This window comes from Oryctolagus cuniculus, chromosome 7, assembly GCF_051225735.1.
Source record: "Oryctolagus cuniculus isolate XC-2025 breed Fujian yellow rabbit chromosome 7, ASM5122573v1, whole genome shotgun sequence".
Lineage (NCBI taxonomy): Eukaryota > Metazoa > Chordata > Mammalia > Lagomorpha > Leporidae > Oryctolagus > Oryctolagus cuniculus.
This window is the reverse complement of record NC_142873.1, coordinates 131,447,382-131,455,404: the sequence shown is the minus strand read 5'-3', so window position 1 is coordinate 131,455,404 and position 8,023 is coordinate 131,447,382.

The window sequence follows — 8,023 nt, the reverse complement described above, 5'->3', positions numbered from 1 at the left end:
TGTGAAGACAGTTGGATGACGGGTGGCACTGTGGTTTGAGTGTTTGTGTCTCTCAGTGTCCATGTGCTGAAATCTAATCACCCATGCGACAGCATTAGGAGGTGAGGTCTTTGAGAGGCAGCTGCCCTCATGAATAGGATTGGTGCTCTTATCAAATGAGGGGTCCCGGAAAGCTGCCTTGCTGTTTCCACCAGATAAGGATATAGTGAGAAGTTGTCGTCTGTGGACCAGAAAATAGCTATTAACCAGAAACTGAATATGGTCATACCTTGATCTTGGACTTCCCAGAGTCCAGAGCTATAGGAAATAAATCTTGTTTTTTTTTTTTAAACAATGACCCAGACATCAGGGTATTTATTTATTTATTTGACAGGTAGAGTTATAGACAGTGAGAGACAGAGAGAAAGGTCTTCCTTCCATTGTTTCACCCCCAACATGGCTGCTATGGCCAGTGCTGTGCCGATCGGAAGCCAGGAGCCAGGTGCTTCTTCCTGGTCTCCCATGTGGGTACAGGGCCCAGGCACTTGGGCCATCCTCCACCGCCTTCCCAGGCCACAGCAGAGAGCTGGACTGGAAGAGGAGCAACCAGGACTAGACCTGGAGCCCATATGGGATGCCGGTGCCACAGGCAGAGGATTAACCAAGTGAGCCACAGCACCGGCCCGAGGAAATAAATCTTGTGCTGTTTATTGTTTAATGTCTGTTTATGGTATTTGGTGATAGCAGCCTAAACCAACCAGGACAGGCGGGGAAGACTTGTGCCTCAGTGCCCTCCCAGCATTGTTTACAGAGGTGGCATCCCTCTGACATACAGCCAAACAGAAGAGAGGGAGCTGCGCCTATTCTTTCAGAAGAAACTGGAGGAGCTGAGCTGCTGCTAGCCCATATGGAGCCTTTGGATTGTAAAAAGTCCTCCCTGGGAGTCAGCCACAAGGCCCCAGTGCAGGTTTTGTACTTCCTACAAATAGAAAAAGTGTATCTTTCTCCTGGGAACGCAAGAGAGCAGGCACAGGCCATAGTGAGTTGGATTTCGTGCTCACTTTAATCCTCAGCTGGGGCCTCACGGGGTGACTTTATGCATTGAGCAACCTACTCAGCTCTTTGTAATTGCACGACTATTCGCAGTTTTGTCAGAGCGCCTGGGAAGCTCACAGGTACTGCTCCAAATAGACCACTGAGGGGAGGTCCAGGAAAGTCAGCAACAGCTCAGTGAGCACGCAAGAGCTCAGGCCGCGATGCACCTTCTCTCCCCTGCTGGCAGGGCGCCAGGAATTCGGCTCCAATTAAGTACTAAAGCTTCAGACATGGCTAAGACATAGCATGCTTGCTGTCAAGGAGCTGATGGAGAAAGAGCCTTAAAGATGACTTCAGATTTCTGCAGGAGGTATGGAGGTTTGACAGGAGCTGAAGGAGGGGAAGGCATGGTGTGAAAACACAAAGAAGGGTTACTTACCCCAAACGCAGGCTTAGGAAGATTTCTTGGAGAACGTGCTGCCTGCGCTGATTCTAACAGGTAACTGAAGGTGAGAAAGACCCATTACAGACAGTCACTGAGGTGAGACAGAGCAAAAGCACACCCAGGGTATTTCAAGCAATTGAAAATTGAAGAGCCCATAGGGTTTCTTGGGCTGAGAAATTCACCCCATAGGCCATAGGGAAGAATTGTAGAAACTGTCCAGGGGCCCTGTCGCCATTTTTCCTCTCCTGGTAGGCCCAGAAGCCTTTGTCTCTTCCACTAAGTTTTGGCTGGGTATGTGTCTTTGCAGTTAGGAAATATAGCCTCCAGCTGCCTTCACAAAAACATGTGACCATATGCCTAAATTCTAGCCAGCGGACTATGAAAGGAGGTTAGGAGTATAACTTCCTTTATTTCAATTTCAATATTTCTCAAGATTTATTTGTTTAATTGAGAGGCAGAGTTACAGAGAGAGGCAGTGGGAGGAAGAGAGGTCTTCCATCTGCTGGTTCACTCCCCAAATGGCTGCAACAGCCAGATCTACACCTATCTGAAGCCAGGAGCCAGGAGCTTCTTCCAAGTGCCCCTCCCCTTGGGTGCAGGGGCCCAAGGACTTGGGCTGTCCTCTACTGCTTTCCCAGGCCACAGCAGAGAGCTGGATCAGAAGAGGAGCAGCCGGGACATGAATTGGTGCCCATATGGGATGCTGGTGCCACAGGTAGAGACTTAGCCTACTGTGCCATAGTGCTGGCTGCTTCAATTTTAATTTTTAAAAAATTTATTTGCAAGGCAGAGAGACAGGGATATAGTGATAGAGACGGATAGAAAGAGAGAGAGCTCCCATTCACTTTTAAATATTTATTTATTTACGATTATATTTATTTATTTGAGAGGTAGAATTATAGTCAGAGAGAGAGAGAGAGAGAAAGTCCTCTCTCCACTGGTTCACTTCCCCAAAAGGCTGCAATGGCCAGAGCTGGGCCAATCCAAAGCCAGGATCCAGGAGCTTCCTCTGGGTCTCCCACATGGGTGCAGGGACCCAAGCACTTGGTCCATCTTCTACTGCTTTCCCAGGCCATAGCAGGGAGCTGGATCAGAAGTGGAGCAACCGGGTCGCAAACTGGCACTCATGTGGGATGCCAGCACCGCAGACAGAGGCTTAGCCCACTACACCACAGTGTCAGTCCCTATTATTTACTTTTTTTAAAAATTTTATTTAATAAATATAAATTTCCAAAGTACAATTTTTGAATTATAGCGGCTCCCCCCCATAACCTCCCTCCCACCTACAACCATCCCATCTTCCACTCCCTCTCCCATCCCATTCTTCATCACAATTCATTTTCAATTATCTTTATATACAGAAGATCAACTTAGTATATACTACGTAAAGATTTCAACAGACTGCACCCACAAAGACACAAAAAGTATATAGTACTGTTTGAGTAGTAGTTTTACCATTAATTCACATAGTACAACACATTAAGGACAGAGGTCCTACATGGGGAGCAAGTGCACAGTGACTCCCGTTGTTGATTTAATAATTGACACTCTTATTTATGACGTCAGTAATCACCCAAGGCTCTTGTCATGAGTTGCCAAGGCTATGGAATCCTCTTGAGTTCACCAAATCCGACCTTATTTAGACAAGGCCATAATCAAAGTTGAAGTTCTCTCCTCCCTTCAGAGGAAGGTACTGCCTTCTTTGATGGCCTGTTATTTCAGCTGGGATCTCACTCACAGAGATCTTTCATTTAGGTAGTTTTTTTTTGCCACTGTGTCTTGGCTTTCCATGCCTGAGAAATTTTCATGGGCTTTTCAGCCAGATCCGAATGGCTTTAGGGCTGATTCTGAGGCCAGAGTGCTGTTTAGGGCTTTTGCCATTCTATGAGTCTGCTGGGTATCCCGCTTCCCATGTAGGATCATTCTCTCCTTTTTAATTCTATCAATTATTATTTGCAGACATTGGTTTTATTTATGTAATCCCTTTGACACTTAATCCTATCTTTTTGATCAATTATGAACTTAAACTAATCACCTTAACAAGTAAGATGACATTGGTACATGCCACCTTGATGGGATTGAATTGGAATCCCCTGGCACGTTTCTAGCTCTACCATTAGGGGTAAGTCCGAGTAAGCATTTGCCAAACTGTACATCTCTTTCCTCTCTTATTCCCACTCTTCTATCTAACAGGGATCACTTTTCAGTTAAATTTAAACAACTAAGAATAATTGTGTGTTAATTAAAGAGTTCAACCAATGGTATTAAGTAGAACAAAAAATACTAAAAGAAAAAAAGTAAGTTGTTCCTCGAAAGTCAGGACAAGGGCTGATCAAATCACTATTTCTCATAGCATCCATTTCACTTCAACAGATTGCCTTTTAGGTGCTCAGTTAGTTGTCACCGATCAGGGAGAACATATAATATTTGTCCCTTTGGGACTGGCTCATTTCACTCAGCATGATGTTTTCCAGATTCCTCCAATTTGTTGCAAATGACCGGATTTCATTTTTTTTTACTGCTGTATAGTATTCTTTTTTTTTTTTTTTTTTTGACAGGCAGAGTGGACAGTGAGAGAGAGACAGAGAGAGAAAGGTCTTCCTTTGCCGTTGGTTCACCCTCCAATGGCCGCCGCTGCAGCCGGCGCACCGCGCTGATCCGATGGCAGGAGCCAGGATCCAGGTGCTTTTCCTGGTCTCCCATGGGGTGCAGGGCCCAAGCACCTGGGCCATCCTCCACTGCACTCCCTGGCCATAGCAGAGAGCTGGCCTGGAAGAGGGGCAACCGGGACAGAATCCGGCGCCCCGACCGGGACTAGAACCCGGTGTGCCGGCGCCGCAAGGTGGAGGATTAGCCTATTGAGCCACGGCGCCGGCCACTGCTGTATAGTATTCTATAGAGTAATATCCCATAATTTCTTTATCCAGTCTTCTGTTGTTGGGCATTTAGGTTGATTGCTTGTCTTAGCTATTGTGAACTGAGCTGCAATAAACATTGAGGTGCAGACAGCTCTCTTGTTTGCCAATTTAATTTCCTTTGGGTAAATTCCAAGGAGTAGGATGGCTGGGTTGTATGGTAGGACTATATTCACGTTTCTGAGTAATCTCCAAACTGACTTCCATAGTGGCTTTACCAGTTTGCATTCCCACCAACAGTGGGTTAGTGTCCCTTTTTCCCCACATCCTTGCCAGCATCTGTTGTTAGTTGATTTTTGTAATATAAGCCATTCTAACTGGTATGAGGTGAAACCTCATTGTGATTTTGATTTGCATTTCCCTGATGGCTAGTGATCCTGAACATTTTTCATGTGCCTGTTGGCCATTTGGATTTCCCCTTTTGAAAAATGTTTATTTAGGTCCTTGGCCCATCTCTAAAATGGGTTGTTTGCTTTGTTGTTGTGGAGTTTCATGGTCTCTTTGTAGATTCTGGTTATTAATCCTTTATCTGTTGCATGATTTGCAAATATTTTTTCCATTCTGTTGGTTGCCTCTTCACTTTCCTGACTGTTTCTTTTGCAATACAGAAACTTCTCAATTTGATGTAATCCCAATTGTTAATTTTGGCTTTGCCTGTGCCTCCGGGGTCTTTTCCAAGAAGTCTTTGCCTGTGCCTATATTTTGCAGGGTTTCTCCAATGTTCTCTAATAATTTGATGGTGTTAAGTCGTAGATTTAGATCTTTAATCCATGTTGAGTGGATTTTTGTGAGAGGTGTAAGGTAGGGGTCTTGTTTCATGCTTCTGCATGTGGAAATCCAGTTTTCCCAGTGCCATTTGTTGAATAGACTGTCCTTCCTCTAGGAATTGGTTTTAGATCCTTGATCAAATATAAGTTGGCTGTAGATGTTTGGATTGATTTCTGGTGTTCCTATTCTGTTCCATTGGTCTATCCACCTGTTTTTGTACCAGTACCATGCTATTTTGATTATAACTGCCCTGTAGTATGTCCTGAAATCTGGTATTGTGATGCCTCCAGCTTTGTTTTTGTTGTATAAGATTGCTTTAGCTATTTGAGGTCTCTTGCATCTCCATATGAATTTCAGCATCATTTTTTCCAGATCTGAGAAGAATGTCTTTGGTATTTTGATTGGTATAGCATTGAATCTATAAATTGCTTTTGGAAGAATGGACATTTTGATGATATTGATTCTTCCAATCCATGAGCATGGAAGATTTTTCCGTTTTTTGGTATCCTCTTCTATTTATTTCTTTAAGGTTTTGTCATTTTCGTCTTAGAGATCTTTAACATCCTTGGTTAAGTTTATTCCAAGGTATTTGATTGTTTTTGTAGCTATTGTGAATGGGATTGATCTTAGCAGTTCTTTCTCAGCTGTGGCATTGCTTGTGTATACAAAAGCTGTTGATTTTTGTGCAATGATTTTATATCCTGCTACTTTGCCAAACTCTTCTGAGTTCCAATAGTCTCTTAGTAGAGTTCTTTGGATTCCCTAAATAAAGAATCATATCGTCTGCAAAGAGGGATAGTTTGACTTCTTCCTTCCCAATTTGTATCCCTTTAGTTTCTTTTTTCTTGCCTAATGGCTCTAGCTAAAACTTCCAGGACTATATTGAATAGCAGTGGTGAGAGTGGACATCCCTGTCTGGTACCAGATCTCAGTGGAAATGCTTCCAGCTTTTCCTCATTCAATAGGATGATGGCCATCGGTTTTTTATAAATTGCTTTGATTGTCTTGAGGAATGTTCCTTCTATACCCAATTTGCTTAGAGTTTTCGTCATGAAAGGATGTTGTATTTTATCAAATGCTTTCTCTGCATCTATTGAGATAATCATACAGTTTTTCTTCTGCAGCCTGTTATTGTGGTGTATCACATCGATTGATTTGTGAACATTGAACCATCCCTGCAAACCAGGGATAAATCCCGCTTGATCTGGGTGGATGGTCTTTCTGATGTGTTGTTGCATTCTATTGGCCAGAATTTTATTGAGGATTTTTGCATCTATGTTCATCAGGGAAATTGATCTGTAATTCTCTTTCAATGCTGCATCTTTCTCTGGCTTAGGGATTAAGGTGATGCTGGATTCTTAGAAAGAATTTGGGAGGATTCCCTCTTTTTTGATTGTACTGAATAGTTTGAGAAAAATTGGAGTTAGTTCTTCTTAAAATGTCTGGTAGAATTCAGCAGTGAATCCATCTGGTCCTGGGCTTTTCTTTGTTGGGAGGGCCTTTATTACTGATTCAATTTCTGACTCAGTTATGGGTCTGTTTAGGTTTTTTATGTCTTCATGGTTCAATTTAGGCAGGTTGCATGTGTCCAGGAATCTATCCATTTCTGATAGATTTCCCTGTTTGCTGGCATACAACTCTTTGTAGTAATTTCTGGTGACTCTTTTTATTTCTGTGGTGTCTGTTGTTACATTCCCTTTTTCATCTCTGATTTTATTGATTTGGGTTTTTTCTCTTCTTTTTTTAGTTAGTTGAGCCAATGGTGTGTCAATTTTGTTTATTTAAAAAAAATACAGCTCTTCACTTGGCTGATCTTTTGTAATTTTTTTTGATTCAATTCTGTTGATTTCTTCTCTGATTTTAATTATTTTTCTTCTACTAGTTTTGGGTCTGGTTTTCTTCAGTTTTCTAGATCCTTGAGATGCATTGAAAGCTCATTTATTTGGTGTCTTTCCAATTTCTTGATGTAGGCACCTATTGCTATAAACTTTCCTCTTAACACTGCTTTTGCTGTATCCCATAAGTTTTGATATGTTGTGTTGTTATCCTCATTTACTTCCAGAAAGTTTTTGATTTCTCTTTTGATTTCTTCTATGACCTACTGTTCATTCAGGAGCATGTTGTTTAGTCTCCATGTGTTTGCATATGCTCTAGGGATTCCTGAGTTGCTGATTTCCAGCTTCATTCCATTGTGGTCTGAGAAGGCGCATGGCATGATTTTGATTCTTTTGAATTTGCTGAGACTTGCTATATGGTGTAGTATGTGGTCAATCCTAGAGTAGGTTCCATGTGCTGCTGAGAAGAATATAAAATCTTTAGATGTAGGATTGAAAGTTCTGTAGATATCTGTTAAATCCATTTGGGCAATAGTGTCGATTAAATCTGCTGTTTCCTTGTTGATCTTCTGTCTGGTTGATCTGACTATTGCTGAAAGTGGAGTTTTGAAGTCCCCCAATATATTGTATTGGAGTCTAAGTCTCCCTTTAAGTTCCTTAACATATCTTTTAAATAAACCGGTGCCCTGTAATTAGGTGCATATACATTTATTAAAATTACATCTTCCTGTTGAATTTATCCCTTAATCATTATACAGTGCCCTTCATTGTCTCTCTTAACAGTTTTTGTGTTAAAGTTTATTTTGTATGATATTAAGATGGCTACGCCTGCTCTTTTTTGGTTTCTGTTGGCATGGAATTTTTTTTTCAACCTTTCACTTTCAGTCTGCATGCATCTTTGTTGGAAAGATGTGTTTCATGTAAGCAGCAAATAGATGGGTTTTGTTTTTAATCCATTCAGCCAGTCTGTGTCTTTTAGTTGGAGAGTTGAGGCTATTTACATCCAATGTGACTATTGATAAGTAGTGACTTTGCCCTGCCATTTT